Source organism: Onychomys torridus, chromosome 7 (assembly GCF_903995425.1).
Source record: "Onychomys torridus chromosome 7, mOncTor1.1, whole genome shotgun sequence".
Lineage (NCBI taxonomy): Eukaryota > Metazoa > Chordata > Mammalia > Rodentia > Cricetidae > Onychomys > Onychomys torridus.
Genome location: NC_050449.1, coordinates 57,878,446 through 57,898,865, shown reverse-complemented (window position 1 = coordinate 57,898,865; position 20,420 = coordinate 57,878,446). Strand labels below are relative to the sequence as shown.

The window sequence follows — 20,420 nt, the reverse complement described above, 5'->3', positions numbered from 1 at the left end:
GCATCCAGCAGTTGGTTTCCAAGTCCCACCTCTTCCCACAGATCAGAGGGAGCCCCACGCAGGCATTTGAGCCATTTCAAGGCCAAGCTACCCTAGTTCAGTGTGACAGCAGATCTTCACAGAAGCACCAGCTACTGGAGCCATGCTTGTCTAGATTCCTGTTACATGGGGCTCCCTGGGGGTTTTGAGGATATAATACAGGGAACAGAAAGCTGTGTCCCCTGGAGGGGAAAGCCTTCCTGGAGAAAGCAGTGTCTGGGTGACCTCTGGAAAAGAAGAAAGGGTCAGCCCACCAAAGGAAGCCTAAAGGTAATCGCATGAGGCAACAGCAAGAGCCAGCAGAGAGGTGGGCCACGGTCCAGCGGTGCAGGAGACACGCTGAAGCCTGGGGACCAGGCAACTTGGTGAATGGGAGAAGCATTACGGAGAGAGGCAGCTAACTGGGCCTCGACTGCCACACTAATGAGTTTTGACTTTATCCTAAGGGCAACAGAGAAGCATTAAAGGGTTTCTGACAATTCAGTAACCTGGTCCACTTTGTACTTAAAAAGATGCTTCATCCAGCCTCAGAAAGTATGGACTAAGATGGACTGAAGGAGAGGGGGAAGGGGGCTGTGCCCCTGTGAAGGCTCCTGGGCAAGGAGCAAGGCTGCCCTTCACCCACCAGAATGACAAGATGGAAAATAGGTCTTGGATGTATAGGGCAGGCTACCCTGAAGAGAGGTGGCTTGAACCCAAATCCTCTAACCCAGGAGAGGTCCCTGTGAGCATGTGCCCACCTGCGACAATGGTTGTTTGTCTGTCACACTCATTCTCGGGTGCCCCCATGTGCCTTGCATGACCAGCCCCCTTCTCCACGGCCCTGTGTACTGCCCTCTGAGGCTGAGCCACACTGGACAGTGTGTCTCTTCATTCCCACAGACATAGTCCCTCTAGGATGGGCCCTGTTGCCTTCATTCCTAACATGGGAGCTATAGAGCATTCCAAGGTCAATTTAGAGGTTGGGGCTTTTCATGGAACCCACTCTTTGCAGAACAGGCAAGTCCCCTGAGGTCCGATGGGATTTAATACCTTGTCTCCTTCCAAATAACGTTTCTCCAGAGGAATCTCCTCCATGCCTCTTTCTTTTTCTTTCCTTTTCTCAAGACAGGGTCTCAATGTAGCCCAAGCTAGTGTCAAACTCCCTAAATAGCCAAAGTCAGCCTTGAACCTCTAATCATGCTACCTCAACCTCCCCAGTGCTTGGGCATGAATCACCCTGCCATTTATTTAGTGTGTCTTCATCTGCAGAACAAGCAACTTAGAAGAGGACTTTCTCACAGAGTATGAGAGGGCTGGGTGGGAGGGTCATCAAGAAACTGACAGGAAAGGGCTGGGTAGCTCAGTTGGTGGCGTGTTTGCCTAGCATGCTCAAATGGCTTGGGTTTAATTCTCTGCACCTCGTAAGCCAGGTATGGTGGTGTGCACCTACAGTCCCAGGATGTGGGAGGCAGACATGAAAGGATCTGAAATTCAAGGTCACCTTCAGGTAGACAGTGAACTCAAGTCCAGCCTAGGCTACATCAGATCTCAGCTAAAAATATTTTTTTAAAATGTTTAAAAAAAAAATGGCCACCATCTCACTTGGGCGCTGTGCATTCTGGAGGGCAGGCTGCTTGCCCTCTCTTTCTCCTCCATGGCTTCACTCCCTGTGAAGGTGAGGAGACCCACTGCAGAATGGTAAGGGGACAGATAAGCCACTCTCCTATCTGGGTGGGTATAAATCATAGTGGGAGCTTTTGGGCTGGTGTCTTCTTTGGCATTCAAAGTGTCATTAATTATACATTAAGTGTTTGAAGGAAAAGACATCAGTAGCCTATAGGATGTGTTTGCATAGTAACAGAGGATTGATTAGATGCAATATCTATACTGTGGGCTACTGGGATTGGGTTTCCCAGCTTCGCAGCAGCAGTAAATTACAGCCACAAAAATCTCAGCCATGGTAAATTGTGGCATCTGAGTTGCTGAAAGGATTCTCGGTGCCTATGAATGAGAGACAGTAGTCACTTAGCCAAGAGCTGGCAAGCAGGGCCTCATGCCCACTGCTGAAAACCCAGCCCCCAGCCCAGCCCAGGCCTGAGCCCACTGCATCTACAGAAGCTCAACAGACAGACAAGGAACCACTTCCTAAACCTGAATTCTGCTAACAGCTCAGTCACGATTCCCTCTGGGAGTCGGAGGCCTGAGTAAAAAGATGTGAATGTTGCTTCTTCTTCAACTGAAGAGACTGTGTGTCCCCTTTTAATGAGAAGCTGGGGAGGCTTGCAGCAGGGCCGCTCCCACTCCTGGGAAGATGAAGGCTGCCAGCAGTCTGGAACCCATGCTGGTGCCTCCCAGTGGCAGGAAGGATAGGCTTCCACCTGAGAAGCGGTGACAAATGACAGGATTTGCTGTGTGCCAGGCCAGGTCCACACCTGATGTATGGATTAGCTGGCTTGACCCTCCAGCAACCCTGTGTGCCAAATGATACCATAAACCCCATGCAAGGGCAGGAAGGACAGACAGCTCAGTGTATAAAATGATGGCTGTGTAAGCATGAGGACCTGGGTTCAGATCTCCAGCGGTCAAGTAAAGAGCCAAGTAGAGAAGTGTTCCTATAATCCCAGCATTAGAGGAGTGGAGACCAGAGGCTCCCTGGGGCTTGCTGAACAGTTGGTCTGGCCAATTGGTGAGCTCCAGGTTCAGTGAGAGATCCTGACTCAAAAGATAAGGTGAAGAGTGATTGAGGAAGCCCTCGATGCCCATGTCTGGCTTTCATATGCATATGCACAATGTATATACATACACATACAAACAAATGAACAAACCATGTACAGATGGGGAAACTAAGGCACAGAGCAACATTCCCAAGACATCAGTGTTGGAAGGGTGCTTTGGTTGAAACCTTCCCTGACCTCATTTAAAACTACAGTCCTCTCCAGCCCACCAGTCCCCTTCCTCTGCTCTGTCCCCTGAATCACTTGTCACTTTGTCATCTGCTAACTTATTTATGCTCTAGCCACCCACAGGGACAGGGGGTGGGGGGTGTCGCTGCTTCACCATCACAGCCCACCTCAGGCACTCAGGAAAGACTCCGTGGAGGGACTCTGTTGAGTCACTCAACCAAGACGACCCAGCTTTTGAACACAGAGCTGGATTCAAATCTAGACACGGTGGTCTCTAACTCAGGATGCTGCACGACGGAGCTTACCAAGAGAGAGTCTTCTCTCTGATTGAAATGTGTGAGTTGTCATTGGGTGCCAGCTCCCCCCCCCCACGTGAGTGAGACTCCCCTGCCAACAGCAAACTGGGAACCTTTCTAGTCCCCCAACCCCAGCTGAGCTAGGAATAAAGCCAGGACTTATGGAAATGGCTCCCATCTGACACTTTATGAGCAAAGTCACACAGACCTAAGAATGGGTCCTTTCCAGACACCTCACTTGGTCAAGCTGGTGGCTCCTGCCCACAAAGCCCAGCTTCAGCACCTGGCCCCAAGAATGAGTGCGTCCACGGACTAGTGGGGGCCAGATGAGACTCTGGAGTTATGTGCCCAAATTTGCTGAGTTACACTCAACCCCCAGGTCACCAGCCACCATCTGCATGAGGGCCACAGTCTCAGCTAACACTGCTCCTATCCCAGCATCCCCTGGTGAGCCAGCACTGGTACAGCCTCCATCACACTCAAGAGCAGCAGTGCTCCAGCACAGGTTCCTTCTCTAGACCCAAGAGGAGTCCAATATTCTTTGTACCCAGAGGCAGCACCCACCAGGGGAGAGAGCCAGAATTTCAGAGGTCCAGGCAATAGGAGCCAATGTTCCATCATGGTACTTGGACCAAAGACTTGGTAGATAAGCCCTCCCCTTCTTCAACATGCAGCTGTGGAGTCATGAAGCACCACTCGCTCGTCAGAGCATCCTTTGGTCCTCCTGAGCTGGGGCTGGCTTGCCTTTGCTCCTCCTGCTTCCTTGTCCTATATCCTCCTTCCTCTTTGCTCTCAGACAGCAATCCTTTTCTTTTCTTTTCTTTTCTTTTGGTGTTATATGTGTATATGTTCATATGTATATGTTTGAGTATGTAGGCCAGATGTTAACCCCAGGTGTCATTCTTCAACCCCTGTCCAGCTTGTTCTCAAGACAGGGTCTCTCACTGATACCTGGCTCAGTCTCTTGCTACACAAACATGAGGGCCTGAGTTGAGATTCCCCAGCATCCATGCAAAGAGCCAGGGAGGGCAGTGCACTCTTGTAACCTCAGCACTGGGAGGCAAAGCCACGTGGATCCCTAGAGCTCATTGGCCAGCCAGCCGAGCCAAATCTGTGAGCTCCAAGCTCAGTGAGGAACCCTGCATCAAAAATCAATCAATATGGCAGAGAGTGATCAAGAATGGTACTCAACGTCAAGCCTGCACACACAGCTAATGAGAAGCAGAACCAGGACTGGAAGCCACATCCACGGAGGGAACACAGTGCATGGAGCTGGGCTATACTTGGGTGTAGCCTTCCTGGAGGAGCCTTTGGAACACCTCCTGTGTGTGACATTAGATGGCCGATTATGTGTTAGGGGAAGGAAAGGAAAGGACACACTTCATCCTCTTTGTTTCCCAAGGCTAGCCCAGGCTCATGGTCTCTCTGGTATCTAGATAGGAACAGGGTAAGGGGTGAAGCTTCCCTGCTTTTTCCTTCTGCAGAACTAAGCCTGGGAACTGGAGAAGGAGATGACAGACCCTGGTTGGGCTGGCCCCTACCCACACCTGCCTCAAGAGATAAGGACATCTCCTCCATCACTGCTCTCCCAAAGCCCAGGACCTCTACCCACAGAGCCAGGGCCTTTACCTGGCAGTTGGGGGAGCTGAGAGAAATGCAAAGGTTTCTAAAACTTCTTCCTGCTGCCCCCTTCCCCCTAATTCTGGGAAGAAAGTCTGAATCAGAAAGAATAAAATAAAAAGCCAAAAAGGCTTACTATAATGACCTTCAAGAAAAGCCAACTACATTTTACCTTGAGAACAGCCGACCTGAAAGTCTATATGGACCATGCAAATGAGATGCAAACACAAATGCAAATGACCTATGGCTGTCCTGGCTGCAGCAGCAGCAGCAGCAGCAGCAGCTTTCCCAGAGTACCTCTAGACTCTAGAGGGAGGTAAGGGGAAGGGACAGAGGACAATTAACAAGGGCTCTGGGGACTGTGAGAGGCTTGTCTAGGGGAGGGAAGAAGGGGCAAGGGACAATCTAAAGACCTTAGAGGGGACTCAGGACCCAGAAGCTTACCAGCCCTGGCAAGATCTGGGCACATTGGGTCTTCAATGTGTGCAGAGATTTGTCCAGACATGAGGAGGATGACACTCAGAGACACAGCCACTTACAGACAAAAACACACAAAGTCCCACCACAAAGACACACAGGGACTGGCTCTCGTCCCTTTCCATAACACTATGCTCAGAAACAGATAATAGGTACATAGTCATAGAGAACACACAACACACCGCGAGACACCAGCACCTACAAAGACCCGAGGAGATACAACCCTCATATACAGATACAAAGCAGCCAAGCAGGTCTGTCTGGAAAGAAAGATCCAAATGACTGAAACACCTGCTTGACTTGGGAACTTGAACCCACAAAGCAGCCATAAGAAGCAGGGCTGATTATTTAATATTCATGGACAAGGAGAAGAAGGAGTCCCAAAGGCGAGCTGAGCTAGGCATGAGGATGTATATATGATCCCAGAATTTGAGGGGTGGAGGCAGGAAGATCAAGGCCAGTCTCCATAGGAGTCCAAAGCCCATTTGGGGTCTATGGGACACTGTCTGAAAAAAAATTAAAAATAAATAAGTAAATAAAAGCCAAAGGTGATGCTCTGATGGCCAAAGCAATAGCAAAGAGCAAGAGAAAGATCTATTTTTTGCAGCAGTGGAAAGCCTAGGCCTTGCACGTGCTAGTGAAGTCCTCCACCCTGGAGCTCATTACAGCCCGAGACAAGAGAGAGAGAGAGAGAGAGAGAGAGAGAGAGAGAGAGAGAGAGAGAGAGACGTCTCCTCCAAGGCTGGCTTCAAACTTGAGATCCTCCTGCCTCAGACTCCTGAGTGTTGTGAAAACAGAGGCCTAACTATGCCCAACCCATGACAAAGTAGCATTTTTTTTTTTGAGGCAGGGTCTCATGTAGCCCAAGCTAGTTTCCAACTCACTTGTAGGAGGATAACCTTAAACTCCCAGTCTTCCAGCCACTACTGCCACCGCCGCTGCCGCTTCCCAAGTGCTGAGATTACAGGTATGCTCCACAACCCCTGGTTTTATGCAGGTCTAGAGATTGAATCTAGGGCTTCAGGCAAGCTAGGCAAGCCCTTACCTCCTGAGCCACACCCTCAGCTTAAGCCCTGACCCTCATTTTTGGTGATGACACGTGCTGTATATGTGTTTCTTCTCTGCCCGTTTCCCTCAGAACCTTCCTGATTCCAGTGGGATGGAGAAACGCCTGCCAGGCCCTGCCTTCCCACCTGGCGGCCTGGCCAGAGCGTTTCCACCCCAACCTGGTCCTTCCTTGAAGGCTCACAGGCCTACCATCCCGCTCTGTCATCTCAGCTGAGAGGACTTGTTAATTCTGGTCTGTGGGTAATCTAATTTGGAAATCTGAAGGAGGAAAGAAATGATTTCCAAATGGGATACAAGACGGGGTTTTCAGAAGCCACCTGTCCCTGGGTGACTGTTCACAGAAAAGAATGACTCTTTCCCCAAAAGTATACAAACTTGAAATGCCACCCCGCCCACTCGCTCCTCCACACACAAAAAGAAATGTGCTTTTTCAGAGCAGAGAATGAATACGCTTTCTCGCTTCCTGCCACAAAGCACGGAGTCATTCTGGGAAGTTGCCACCCCTCCAGGTCTCCATGTCCCTAGTTACCTATAAGAGGCAAAACAAGCTAGCTGGGAGGGGAGGCATGGGGGGGGGGGGCTTTGTCCCTCTCACACCTTGTAGACATCCTGACATTCACCCCACAGTGTTCCCCAGAACTGTGCCCTGTCCCCGGTGACTCCCTGCTCATACCAGGGTAGAAGGGCAGCTGAGGCCTGGACTCCAGAAAAAGACCCAGAGTGAAGGTCACCCACCACCCGAGCCCCAAGCCCGCCCACCTAAGACCCTTTCCACCTGCCTGGTAAGTGCCCTGGGTGAGAAGGGAGATCAACAGAGAGTAGGGCAGCCTTAAAACATGGGGTCTGATTATCAGCGCGCACCCGAGGGGCTGCAAAATGCCAGCTCGCTGGCTCTGAGTGTAGTTCAGAGCCTCAGACTCCCTTTCCGAATTAATATTCATGGGGCTGGCATGCCATTTATTTGCATATGTAGATTATTGCTCATCCTCTGCAGGAAAGAAAAAGTTTGGGGGTGTTTATATTTATTGTATTTATTTTAAGCTAGAGTGATAAAGCAGGCAGGTCAGGCCAGGGAAGGGCAGCTTCCCAGAGCAGAAAAGTCGATCCTAGAGATAGGACCCATAAAACCAACTCCAAAGCAGTCTTTGGAAGGTACCCCGAGAAGCCCCTCCCTCAGAAGACCCTAGAAGGTTGCCATCCCGTTTGGACCTGTCACTTGACCTTTTTAAGACCTTGCTTCTTTTATTCAAATGTGTGTTTGTGTTTGCATGCATCTGGAGGCCAGCTGTTGGATTTGGGAGCCTTCTTCCTCCTTCCTCCATTCTAAGACCTTGTCTGAGGAGGCAGCACAGGTTTAGGGCACACAAGCAACCCAAGAGTTTACTAAACCGCAGCACCCTGATGAGGTTCTAGCCCATCCCCTCCTGGGCTAGATGTCCTCCACTCCTGGTGTCTCAGGAAAGCGTCCACTCGGCTCACAGTCGTCTGAGGCCGTCAGAGACTCTGAGAACCTTTTTTCAGTCTTCCCCTCATGAGCCACTGGCCTCATCCCCCTTTTCTGCCTCAAATAAAGTGTTCACCAAGAGGCTGGCAATCTGAAGTGAGTAGTTCAAAGTTCTGGGGACCCACTAAAGCAACCGTGCAGAATGAGACCAGAAACCAGCAGACCAGGGGCGGCTAGAATGTCCACAAGATGTTTAAGCATAAATAGATGAAGGGCCAGCCGTGGTTCCCTGCCTCCTTGGCGCCCCCTGCTGGCCACTTCTGCTCCCTGACCCCTTGCAGATAGTTACAAGGTGACTGTAAACTGCCTAAAGTGTGTTCCACATATGGGAAGCATTCGTTAAAATTAGTCCCTTCAATTGAGGTTGAGTAGGTAAAAAAGTGATTTTCTTCATGAAAATAATCTATTCCTGTAGTTTATGAATTCAATAAATATCTTCTGAGAGAGCCGGGCCTGGTGGTGCACACCTGTAATCCCAGCACTCGGGAGGATCAAGAATCCAAGGTCATCTGTGGCTACACACCGAGTTCAAGGCCAGTCTGTGCTGTGTGAGATCCTGTATCAATAAATAAACAAATATTCATTGAATTGTCATAGGACCCTGGTTCAACCCCATCTACTGGCCACAGTGTGGGCCACAAAGAAGGACCCAGCCTACCCCATCCTGGATCTCAATAAGTTTAGGATCCAACTGGGAGAGACAAGGAACACCCTGAGATGATGCTGAATAGCTCGACCAGCAGTGTCCTGTTAAGCACAGAATGTGCGGTGTGGGCAGTAATTACCACAGACGTTCAGGGAAGGAGAGGTCAATGCTTCAAGAGCACTGGGGGCACCAGCGCTTAGGGAGGCTTAGTGAGGAGACAGCTGGAAGCAGGCTTTAAAGGGAGGGGTACTTCCAGAACACCCAGAGGTGAGGTGGGAAGAGGGACCTAGCAGGGGAGAAGTGGAGAGGAAGGAAAGGAGGAAGAGAAAAGATAAGACCTAGACAGATGTGAAGGGATTTGGGCCTCATCCTGTGAGTTCTCTGAGGATGTGTAAGGAGAAAGGTCCATGTAACCCTGTTTAGGAGATATCGTGAAGGAAGAAAAGACAGAAAGGTGCCCGCTGCTTGACAGTAACCCCAGAACTGCACAAGGGCTCAGCATGGGTTCAGAACTCACAGCCACCTCTGTGCTGACATCTACACTGTCTCCTTCATAGAGCCCCTCAGACTGTTCTAGAAAGGGTGTCCTTCCATGCGTCTACCCTGCACCACAGGATGACAACACAGGAGGCTGGTGTTGTCACCCAATGTAGGCCAGAAAGATAGATCCTGAAAAACAGCAAAGACAAAGGTTGTCCTTAGACACTGGGAAGGGAATGTTGGAGTCACAGGGATACCAAAAGGTGTTGCTAAAGTTGAGTCCACGCATTGAGAATCTGGTTCTGCTAGTGAAAACAGAGTCCAGAATGGAAGACGCCTGAGGAATGGATGACATCAGATTTCATGGTAGTAGTCAGACATCAACTATTACTATTATCCAAGCTGGTGCTGTGTATACACCTGTAATCCCATCACTCAGGACACTGAAACAAGAAGATTGACAGTTCAAGGCCAGCTCAAGCTACATAGCAAGACCTCTTTCAAAAAAAATCTCATAAAGCTAGATAAGGTGATACAGGCCTGTCATCCCAGCATTCTGAAGGTAGAGAGGTAAGAGCATCAGAAGTTCAAGGTCATCCTCACCCACACAATGAGTTTGAGAACAGCCTGGGCTACATTAGACTTCATGTCAAAGATACACACCAAAAACCCCACAGTGATGACAGTGATGATGATGATGATGTAATGCAGTTAATGCTGAGACATGGCCTAAGAGGTCCAGACTGATAACCAAGTAAGACTGTAAGCCAGGAGTCCAGCACTGTGATGGAGCAGCTGAGAGCTGCCTCTGAGTCACGATGGTGAGATCTACCCAACTAGCACCATCAACCACCAGCCTGGGTTTGTGGTTCAGTGGGTACAGCACTTGCCCAACATGCAAGAAGCCCTGGGTTTGAGCCCCCAAATCACATAAATCCAATGTGTGGTGGCCTGTAATCCCAGCCCTATGGGAGATAGAGGCAGGAGGATTCAAAGTTCAAGGTCATCCTCAGTTATCTAGGGAATCTGAGATGCCAAAGAACCTGTCTCAAGGCTGCGTCTGTGGTTGTACGGGAAGACCATATTTTAGCCTGATTTGTTCCAGGCCACCACTGAAAAAGAAAAGGCAAGAATAAACCAGGCAGACAGAGCTTTCAACCTTCCTGACTTTGGGGCTAGAGTCTGGGGATATGTCCTAAAGTACCCCCAGCCTGGAAAGCCTGCCATGATTGCTATGGCTCCCACTGGTGGCATGGTCTCTATGGCCTGCTACAGTTGCTTTTTCTGGCCATATATCCTCCTCTGGCCCTGCCTTCTGACTGTCTGTTGATGAGTAAGTATGGTAGAATCCACCACGTCTCCCAAACAGGGTTATACATTCCCTGATGGTCAAGGTCAAATCTTCCAGTCCTCTACTTGTCTTGTATTGGTCAAATGTAGTTCTTGGGCTAACTCAGATTTATCTTCCCAGTCAACCCCATTATGCAGATGAGTAAACTGTGGGCATAAAAGGTTAAAATACTTTGCCCAAAGTCATGAGGTCTAAAAAGGGAGAGAGTATTCAAACCCAGGTCTTAAACTCTGTAGCTGACAGATGCTCAATGCTTCTTTCTCCTTTCCAATTTTGTTCCTTTCTGCGATTCAATAGCCCATCAAGATGGCTCTAGACCAATTGTGAACATCTCTGCCCCTTGCCTCTGCTTAGTTTAGGCATGGCACTGGACTCACAAATTCAGTCAAGAAGACAAGAGGCAAAGTTAGATCAGAGGCTGGGAAAGACTCCCCTTCCATCTTATTCTACCTCAGGAGATTTGAGGCTGCAACACTTCAACCACTGCAGCCATTTTGTGACCTTGAGAACAAAGAGGATGAAAATGTATCTGGATGTTCGATGCTGCTGCTAAGCCACTGAAAGAAACAACCTTGGAGCAGAAATAGCCTAGACCTTTTGTTACAGGAGATACCAAGTCCCTTGTTCCAGCTAGGAGGGTTCAGATCTTCTGTCGCTGGCAGCTCTGACACCCTCTCCAGTCAAGGGCTCTTGTCTCTATAGCTACCTGAGCTGTTAGGAAAGATAAATGACATATGTAAGTCCTATTCCCCACCGTCATCGAGCCTACCCCAAGGTTGGGCATTCAGTAAAGATTCTATCTATATTTGATTTTGAACCCCCCTTTCCCATCATCTCTAAAGGTATCATTTTTCCCTTTTCTGAGCCTGGCTGAAACTTAGAGGGGACTAAGTTTCTACCTCACGTCTTGACAGCAGTCTTAACATGACTGACCACTGGTCCTCCACTCTTCCTCCACCTTCAAGAATCAAGACACAGGCAAGTACTCACACTGGCCCAGCGAGGCCACCAGCACAAGTCCAAATTCCTAAATATTTGTTCTTTGAAATGTCTTTCTCAATTAGATCTCACCCAAATGTTTGAGTCAGGCTGAACGAATTCCAACTTCCTGCTCCAGAACAGACATGTTGCGCCTGCATAATTATTGCAGCTAGCTTTGTTATAAAAAATAAAGAAATAAAAACATGGATTGCTGTTCCTTCTCGACTGTAAAATAATCAATAAATAGAATCCAGATGAAAAATACCAGCATTTAGGGAGAACAACTCTGTTATGATTCTTTTCTTTGGGGCCTAATTAACACACATGGTAGATGGACCCATCACAGAGTGGAAGAGGCCTCCCACCCCCCCCCCCCAAGAGTCAGCGCCAAGTCAGAAACAGAAATCTAAAACAGTGTCAACAAACAGATCCAGAATGTGTGCTGCAGACTGGAAGCCTTGCTCTGATCATGCTGCTGTTTCTTTTTTTTTTCTTTTTTCTTTTCTTTCTTTTTTTTTTTTTTTTTTTTTGTTGGTTGGTTGGTTGGTTGGTTGGTTGGTTGGTTGGTTGGTTGGTTTTTAGAGACAGGGTTTCTCTGTGTAACAGCCCTGGCTGTCCTGGATCTCACTCTGTAACCCTGGCTGGCCTCGAACTCACAGAGCTCCGCCTGCCTCTGCCTCCCGAGTGCTGGGATTAAAGGAGGCGTGTGCCCCCACTGAGGCTCTATTTTTCTTTCTTTCTTTTTTCCTTTGTTCCCTAAGAACACCTTGCATGGCAACTGTCAGATGAAACACAGCTAGTCCAGTCTCAGGAGAAGCATCTTGCTGAGTCCCTTCTGTCTGTCTTTCCTCCCTTCCTTCTTTCCTTCTATTTCCTTTCTTCTATTCTCCCTCCCCTGATGTTGAGACAGGCTCTCCTTGAACTTGCAGCCTAGTGGAGGATGACCTTGAACTCCTGATCCTCCTGCCTCCACCTCCTGAGTGCTGAAATTACAGGCCTGTGCCACCATACCTGGTTTGTTCAGTGCCGAATCTTGAACCCAGGGCCCCATGTAAGCTATGCAAGCACTCTACCAGCTGAGCCTCCCCCAACCCACTTTCTTTTCTTTTAAATGAAGAAGACACACCTTTCTGGACAATGACCACCCCGGCCATGAAAGTTTTATGAGGGGCTCAGGGAGTAGATGACACCTTCTCAATTATAACGCCACTCTAATAAACCCCCACGGAGCCACAGGGCACAAAGTCTGCAGCCAACGAGCGAGCGACACCTATTTATTCCCTAATTACATGACAATATATTCTCTGTGTGTGTGCTGATGAAGATAAAATATTCCTTTAATTCTACAGCCACCTGGGGGGTGGGGGGGATGGGGCCTCCTAGAAGCTTGTCCTGGGAGTCCCAGGTGCTATATCACAGCCTTGTCCCAGCCCCCACTCCAGCAGAGTCTCCAGGAAAATCAGTCCCTTTCCTCAGTTCCCCACACCTAAAGTATGGTTCCCACAGTGAGAGCATCAGCATAGCTGGAAGCTGGATGGGAATAGCAATTAGCAAGGCCACCCCAGGCCCACTGAATCAGAAGCCAAGGGTGTGTCCTGGGAGCTGGGTTGCTATAACCCCTTCCCTAATGGAAGCATGACCCCTACTGTCTTCCAGCCAGAAAGAAGGGCTTTGGGTTTTTGTGGGGTTTGTTTTGATTGTTTGGTTGGATTTAGGTTTTTGTTTTTTGGTTTTTTTTCAAGACAGGGTTTCTCTGTGTACTCCTGGCTGGCCTTGAACTCAGAGACCCCATCTGCCTCTGCCTCCTGAGTGCTGGGATTAAAGGTGTGCACCACCATTGCCCTGTTTTGTTTTGTTTCTGAAGGAGGGCTTCAGTTTTTATGTTTATTTATTTATTTTCTGTGTGTGCATGTATGTGGGTACATGTGCACATGTGGGAGCGTGCATGCAGAGGGCTTGGGGCCAACCTTAGGTGTTATCCTCAGGAGCTATCCACCTTGTTTTTGAAACTGGGTCTCTCACTGGGACCTGAGACTCTCCCATTAGGCTAAACTGGCTGTCCAGTGAGTCCCACAGATCCTCCTGTCTCTGCCTCCCCAGGGATGGGGTTACAAAGCACACAGCATTGTACTCAGCTTTTCAGGAGGGTTCTAGGAATCGAACTCAGGTCCTCATGCCTGCACAGTAAGCACTTTACTGACTGAGCCGTCTCCCCAGCTCGGAAGAAGAGCATTTTAACTTGAATGGGACATAAGGGACACCTGGATTCTACAGCAACTGAATGCATCTGACTGCACAGCTGTCCCAATCTACAGACTTGAGGTCTACTTACCCATCTGTACAGTGGGGCTCCAGAGCTTGCCAAGCAGCTGTGGGTGCTGGAGTTTCAGAAGTACACAGTCACCTGCTGGTCTCTATGCAGTTGTCAACATGCACTAGCCATGCTCTGACCAGCAGAAACTCTACAGGGCAGCTCTCCAGTGCCACATATAAGGTCAGCAATACAGCTGTCCTGGGTCACCCCTGGCAACCAGCAGACTCTCCAAACCTCACAGTCCACTGCTTCAAACTCTGTCACCTTGAAGCCCTGAGCCACCTGAGGGGGAGCTGGGGTCATCTGTTACATTGCCAACAGTTCTGCAGATGCCCTTTCTGTATGTGCCTCCTCTGTGCAACTAGACTGTAAGCATAGAGGGGTGGGACCTAGGCAGTCAGCAATAATGAGCTGGAGACTGTCCCTGTCTGATCACCGCTAGATCCCCGGGCCCAAGGACAAACTGCAGAACTAAGTGCTGACCAAATAGGAGGGGAAATGCCCAACTCATCCAAAGCCCGGAATACTCAAGCATGTAGCTTCTATTACATTCATTCATTCATTCATTCATTCATTCATTCATTCATTTATTCTGGGAGCAAGGGTTCATGCCATGGCAAGTGTCTGAAGGTCAGAGGGCAATTTTGTGGGAATCGGCTCTCCTTCCATCCTTTAACTTCTCAGCATCAGACTCAGGTTGTCCGGCTTGGCAGCAAGCACCCTTACCCGGCTGAGCCATCTCATCTGCACCTAGAGTCTAAAAGTAAAGCTGGGAAGAAGCAAAGGAATGCCTGAAACCTGGTGGGTGGGGAGGGGTGAGCAGGAGGAAAGGAGGTAACAGCAGCTTCCACGGCTGTGTCCCTGGCCCTAGGGTCACGAGTCCTGCCTTCAGAGCCAACGCTCACCTTTCACTTCCACAGAGGTAGTAGACCTTTGGGCTAGAGGCTGAACTTGAGTTCTCCTTGGCCCTGACTCTCAAGTCCTTGGCCCAGCAGCTCCTCTGCCTGGGGTTAGCAGCAAAAGTCCTTGACCTCCAGTGGCAACGTTGGAGGCTCACTCAAGATCCTCCCACACACACACACAATGGTTTCCACTGAGAATGCCTGCCGAGTCTGCCACGCAGGCCACCTGAGAGCCAGGTCTGGGGCACTTAAAAGCAGACCCGGCGAAGGCACAAACTCTGCATACCGTAGACATGGCTCCTCTTGGAAGATGCTGGGTATCATGTCCTGCCTCTAACCTCCCAACTTCTGGTCCTCCAGCCTGTTCATTCTGCAGTGCGGTGGCCTAACTGGGAACACCTGCCTCGCGCTAAGAAAGTGATGAGGTCAGTAAAGAAAACTGGGAAAGGTCCCCAGCCTTTTGGCAGGAAGACTGGACTACTTCCCCTTAACCCTTAGCCAGCTCTAAGCCAGTCCCTTCGATTCTCTGGGCTTCAGTAGGCTAGTCTGTAGAATGGGAAGAAATGGGAAAGGACTGTGGCTTCGATTTCTAGCCGCTTAAACAAAATAAGAGCAAACATCGAAAGCCCGGTGCTTGATATACACCACAGGGAAATCCGCCAAAGGAGCCGAAGGTGAAGCCGCATCCTAGGCTAGGGGGTGGTTAATGTCAATGCCCTGGGGCACTGAATCCAACCTACTGAGCGGGGCAACGGCTAGTAGGGGAGCCTCTATGCAAAGACCTCCAGCGTTTTTTGCTGCCTCTACCTGCGCTAAGCCTCACTTGAGACCAATTCAGATTGCAGTCCAACAAAGACACGAGGGAAGTAGGGAAGCGGTGTGGGTCGGCGAATCCAGCCTCAACTCAGGGAGCCAAAACGCCACCCGGGACAGGCTCAGGCAGTCCCGGCCGCCTGCTGCACGCCACCACCTGGTCAGGACATTAACCCCAGTTTCCCCCAGCAGAGAAATGGGCGCGGATGCGGCGGGCACAAGTACCCTAGCCACAGAGAGCTGATATGGCCAGGAGCCCTAGCTCCCGGGAAGCATCCTCCAACCCGCTGGAGGGACCAAGAGTGGAGCTACTACTGATCCTAGTCACTTGGACCGGTTTTTCTCGAGAGCATCACCAGCCTGGAAGGAAGCTGACTGGCTTCGCGGCGGGGGCTCGCAGGGACGGATCCCGAGACACGGCGACAGTGGGATGGAGCGTAGGAGTCAGATCCAGGAAAAAGCAGCTGGGGCTCGAGGGCTCCGGTACCCGCTACGCCGACACTCGGCTCTCGGGGACTGCAAACGGATGGTGGCTCCGTCCCACTAGCAACCTTGATTCCCGAAAGGAACGATTTTTACCTATTTTTAAGTCTTCCCCACCCTAAAAATTAAGAGAATAAATCAAGTCTAAGAGGAAGGTGGCCGCGCAGGGCAGCCACGAGGACCACCCGTGTCCCCACCTACAACACTACCGCCTGCGATTGGGAGAGAAGTTAGGAACTTCGGGACAGCCACCCACGAGTACAGGAGGAGTGACTCGCTTCTCTTTTAACTTTGGGTGTTGAGGTCGCCGCCGAGGGTCAGAGGGATGTCGCCAGAGGCAACCCACAGGACGGCAGAGCATCCGGGATTCCCTCAGAGAGAGTAGTGGGGGAAGGGATAAGGAAAAAAAGTGAACCCACGTTGCGCGTGGCACAGGCTGGGCTTGGGCTCCGCGGGGACCAGCGCGCCGCCCCACAGCTCTGCGACCGTTCCCGGGCTGGGAAGATGCGGGGAGGGGCGCAAGTCTGGTACATCTAGGGTGGCTCCGGACCCGGAGTCCCCAGATTCGTGCAGAGCTGGCAGGTTCCTTCTCCCGGACACCCGCACCGCGACTCTCAGGTCTTTCCCCGCACGTGGAGGCAGCGGCCGCTGCGTCCTGACTGCGGCCGGAGGACGCACGCCTGGCCCACCCCGGGGCTCTCCACGTCTCGCACGGACCCGAAGGCGCTCCCGCAAGCCCAGCCATCCACCTTCTGCCCCTCACCAAACTCGCCTTCCAGAGCCCGGACCCGACCGGAGCAGCTTGGCGATCCACGGAGCTGGTGGAAAGTTAGTCTTGGAGCTGCAAAGCCCCCTCCCCTGGACTGGAACCCACATCCCCGGCCCAATGCACCCACAGTGTTCCGAGGCTCCTAGTCCCCGCGGACCCCACCCAGCCATCTACCTGCTTCCGCGGCGCGCCCAGGGCTCGGGCCAGCCGGTCGCGCGGTCCTGTGCCCCGGAGCCGGAGAGGCTTCAGGATCCCCGGCAGGAGCGGGAGCTGCGAACAGCCCCGAGCCGGGCAGCCGGCTCCGGGCACTGAGAGCGAGTGAGCGAGCAGGAGGCTGGAGCGGCTGCGACTGCTGCTTCGGCAGCCCCCACCCCCTGCGTCCCTCGGCCCCTCCCTCTTCCCTCCCCTCTGCGCTCTCCCTCCTCCTCCCACCTCCTTCCTCCCTCTTTGGTCTTTTCAGACCCTGCGATCGCGCGCGTTTGCTCGCTCTTTTTTCTGGCTTTCTCTCTGCCGGTTTCCTTCTTTTATTCTCTTCTCACTTCCCTACTCTGCATCCACCCCTTCTCGTTCTTTTACCGGTCTCCCCCCCCCCCCCCGCTCCCTCTTTTCTGTATTTCTTTTCTTGTAAACCCTCGAATCTATCTCTTATTTCTCTTCCCTTCTCCCCTTTTTTCCTCCCTGATGGATCCCTATTCTTTCTAGAAGCTCCGGATCGGGGAGCCAGCCAGGATCGAAGGGAACCAAGACCCGGGAAAGGCAAGAAAAGCGAAGAACTCAATGTGCAGAACTGGCTGTAACCAGCCCCACCTGGTGAAGTTGCAGACTTGCCCCAGAGCAAGAACTTGCCATGCTGTGGTCCACTCCAAAGGCTGGTCAGACCAGCTCTGCTTCCTGCGGCCTGGGACAGGGCTTCAAACCGGAGTTGGGGGGGGGGGGGGGTGCGTGTTAAAGACAGGGTGCCAGAGGCCTGTCACGGCACCCAGAGCCACGGGGAAGACTTCAGTCTGCTGCGACACCTTAGACTACAGAACTCCTAGTTTGGCAAGGCGATGGGGACAACTGCCCATTAAGAGTGTCACAGAAGACCCCTTCACCCCTACCCCTCTCCAACATGTGAGGGGCTCACTCTTGCTTCCCGGCTTGCCAGAAAGGGAGTGGTGGGATGTCGCTTTCTTCCCTTGATCTCAAATCACATTTGGGGAAAGGTGGCCTGCGCCTGGAAGAATTGTGCCAATAAAGCAGGCATATTTGTGGCTTTGAGAAAAGCCACTCGGCACAGGCTCCTATGCAGTCTGAGGAACCAGATTTTTTTCCCAAGAGTATCAGCTGTCATCTGCCCATTTCAGCCCAGCGGGGTTCAGAGAAGACAGAGGAGACCCGCTTTCCCACTGGCCCACAACAGGCAACCCTGCTCTGGAAGGACCAGATTAGGCTTGCAAGCCTGATTTCAGCCATAACTCCTGAGGCTCCGGTGGCACCCTGTGTGAGGTGAGATCTTTCTACGTAGGGGTTTCAGGCCCCACAAAACTCCACAAAAACACCCCTAGCAGTTCCTTGCCTTGTTATATCAAATCAAATAGACAGCCGATGCCAGGGCTTGTTATTCACAACATAGAAGCAGAGCTTGTGGTGGGGCCTGAGACTAGAGTGAGAGGCACTTAGCCAACAAGCGTCCTGCGCTTGCACCACCCTCCTCAAATCCTGCACCCCAGAACACTTGCACCTGTACCCCCTCTCTGGGGCTGGCCCTCCTGTGCAGGACCGACTTTCTGGCTGGTATATTCAGTTCCCCACGTGACAATCAAGAGGCTGAGTTAGACATTGAAAGAGCTCCCATCTCCATAGCCCTGCAGGGTGTTCGCCTCTCACACCGGGAGGCCAGCACCACTGATTGTGACACTGGAAAAAAAGCCACTTAATCCCCCTGGCCTCAGTTTCCCTATAAAATGGGAACACTAACAGTTCCATAAGCCCTGGGAGGATAGTCCAAAGCCCAGTTCCTGGCACGGTGAGTGGTGGTACTTGGCCACTGTCAGCAATTAATATTAATTTGATTAAAATTAAACTAGGCTTTGCATGTCCTCTTCACATTCGCTCTTGGGTTCTGAGCCCCTCTATACTGCCTCTCACCCCCACTTCTGGGTGGTAGCCACCCATTTCTAAGTGGGTTCATGGATTCATGGAGGTGGATGGGTCTTTCTGGATAAGCACTGTACTCAAAAGCAACACAAAGCAGGCCTTCCCGCCCTCTCATCCCTCTGCTGCACTCACACACTGGCAGGAATCGTGTGTCTAAGGATTGCTGGGGGTAGGGGAGGGTGCCTGGTTTTCTGCCATACTCTAAAAAGCTGCATGGATCTATAAAGCTGGACCTTCCCTGCCCAGATGGCAGGCCTCCAAGAACACATGTCACAACAGAGCCAGAAGCACTTTTAGCAAACATCTCTGGGAGTCAGCTCGGGGTCGGCGGGAACCCACAATCCATCATTCACTTGCCAGGAGAACCTGCTCGCAGAAGGCCATGCTAGAGGCATTACAGAGCTTGGCCTGGTCCAACTTCTGTAAGTTTATTTGGGAAGTTGTAACATCTAAGACTTTGCTACTGAACTAAGGGTAAAACTTGAAGCAAAAGTCCACCTGTCACCCAAAAGCTCACACTCCCAGAATGTCCTGGAACCTCTTATGTAACTAAGAATGACCTTGAATTTCTGATCCTTTGGCCTCCATCTCCCAAGTGCTAGGATTACAGGTGCATGACACCATCCAGGTTCTCCACAGTGCTAGGGATCAAACCCAGGACTTAATGCATGTTAGGCAAGCACTCTACCACCTGAGCTACACCCCTAGTAGACACATACACACAGTAGCTAAATACATACACAGAAGTGTAATGCTCTACCTGGGGAAATGGGAAAGGGACACTGTGAGCTGACTGAGTGACCTGGAGTCAGACACCTAGCTCAAGTCTTTGTGCTGTCTGTCACTTGTCCTCTGGGGGACCACAGGACGTTACCTTTTTGCCGAAACAACAGGGGAAGGGAAGAGGTCAAAACTCTTACAGCCAAGCTGGGATGAGTCCTCCTTCCTGGAAATAAGTCCCAGGAGACAGGGGTGCCCAGGGCTCAGGAAAGGGGTAGTGTTCTTTTTCCTAACTGAGATGGCCCCTCATGCTTTCCATCTTCCATATCTCTTCTCCTTTCCTAAAGAGACCCTCTCAAAACCCCAAGAAGGAACCCATCGAGGACTCCCAGGTGTTGTGGAATATTAGTTTAAGATGTGTTACATTTGTTTGTGCTGTGGAATATTTGTTTAATGATGCAAAGATGTGTTGCATTCTTTTATGTTGCATTTGTTTAACTCTGTGAAGCTGTGTTACTAAGCCTGTCTAAAACACCTGATGGTCTAATAAAGAGCTGAACTGTCGATATCTGGGCAAGAGAGAACGATAGGCAGGGCTTGTAGGCAGAGAGAATAAATAGGAGAAATCTAGGCTTGAAAGAAGAGGGGAGTGAGAAAAAGAGAAGAGGAAGACGCCAGGGGCCAGGCACATAGCCAGCCATGGAGTAAGAAGGAAAGAAAGATATATAGAATATAGAAAGGTAAAAAAAACCCAGAGGTAAAATGCAGTTAAAGAGAAACAGGATAATTTAAGTTAGAAAAGCTGACTAGAAACAAGCCAAGCTAAGGCCGGGCATTCATAAGTAATAATAAGTCTCTGTGTATTTATTTGGGAACTGGGTGGTGGGCCCCCAAAGAGTTAAAAAAAAAAAAAAAAAAAAGCCCAACTACACC

The 20,420-nt window shown here is 50.8% G+C and overlaps 1 protein-coding gene across 12 annotated transcripts in view; it reads right to left on the bottom strand.

Moving 5' to 3' along the window:
• Megf11 (multiple EGF like domains 11) overlaps positions 1-16,996 on the bottom strand; it is a 322,995-nt gene extending 305,999 nt beyond the window's left edge. For all 12 annotated transcript variants that reach the window (XR_004945398.1, XR_004945399.1, XR_004945400.1 and 9 more), the window contains exon 1: positions 16,803-16,996. The gene's annotated coding sequence lies outside the window, so the exon portion shown is untranslated. The remainder of the gene's footprint in view (positions 1-16,802) is intronic.
• Between the last annotated feature and the right edge of the window lie 3,424 nt (positions 16,997-20,420).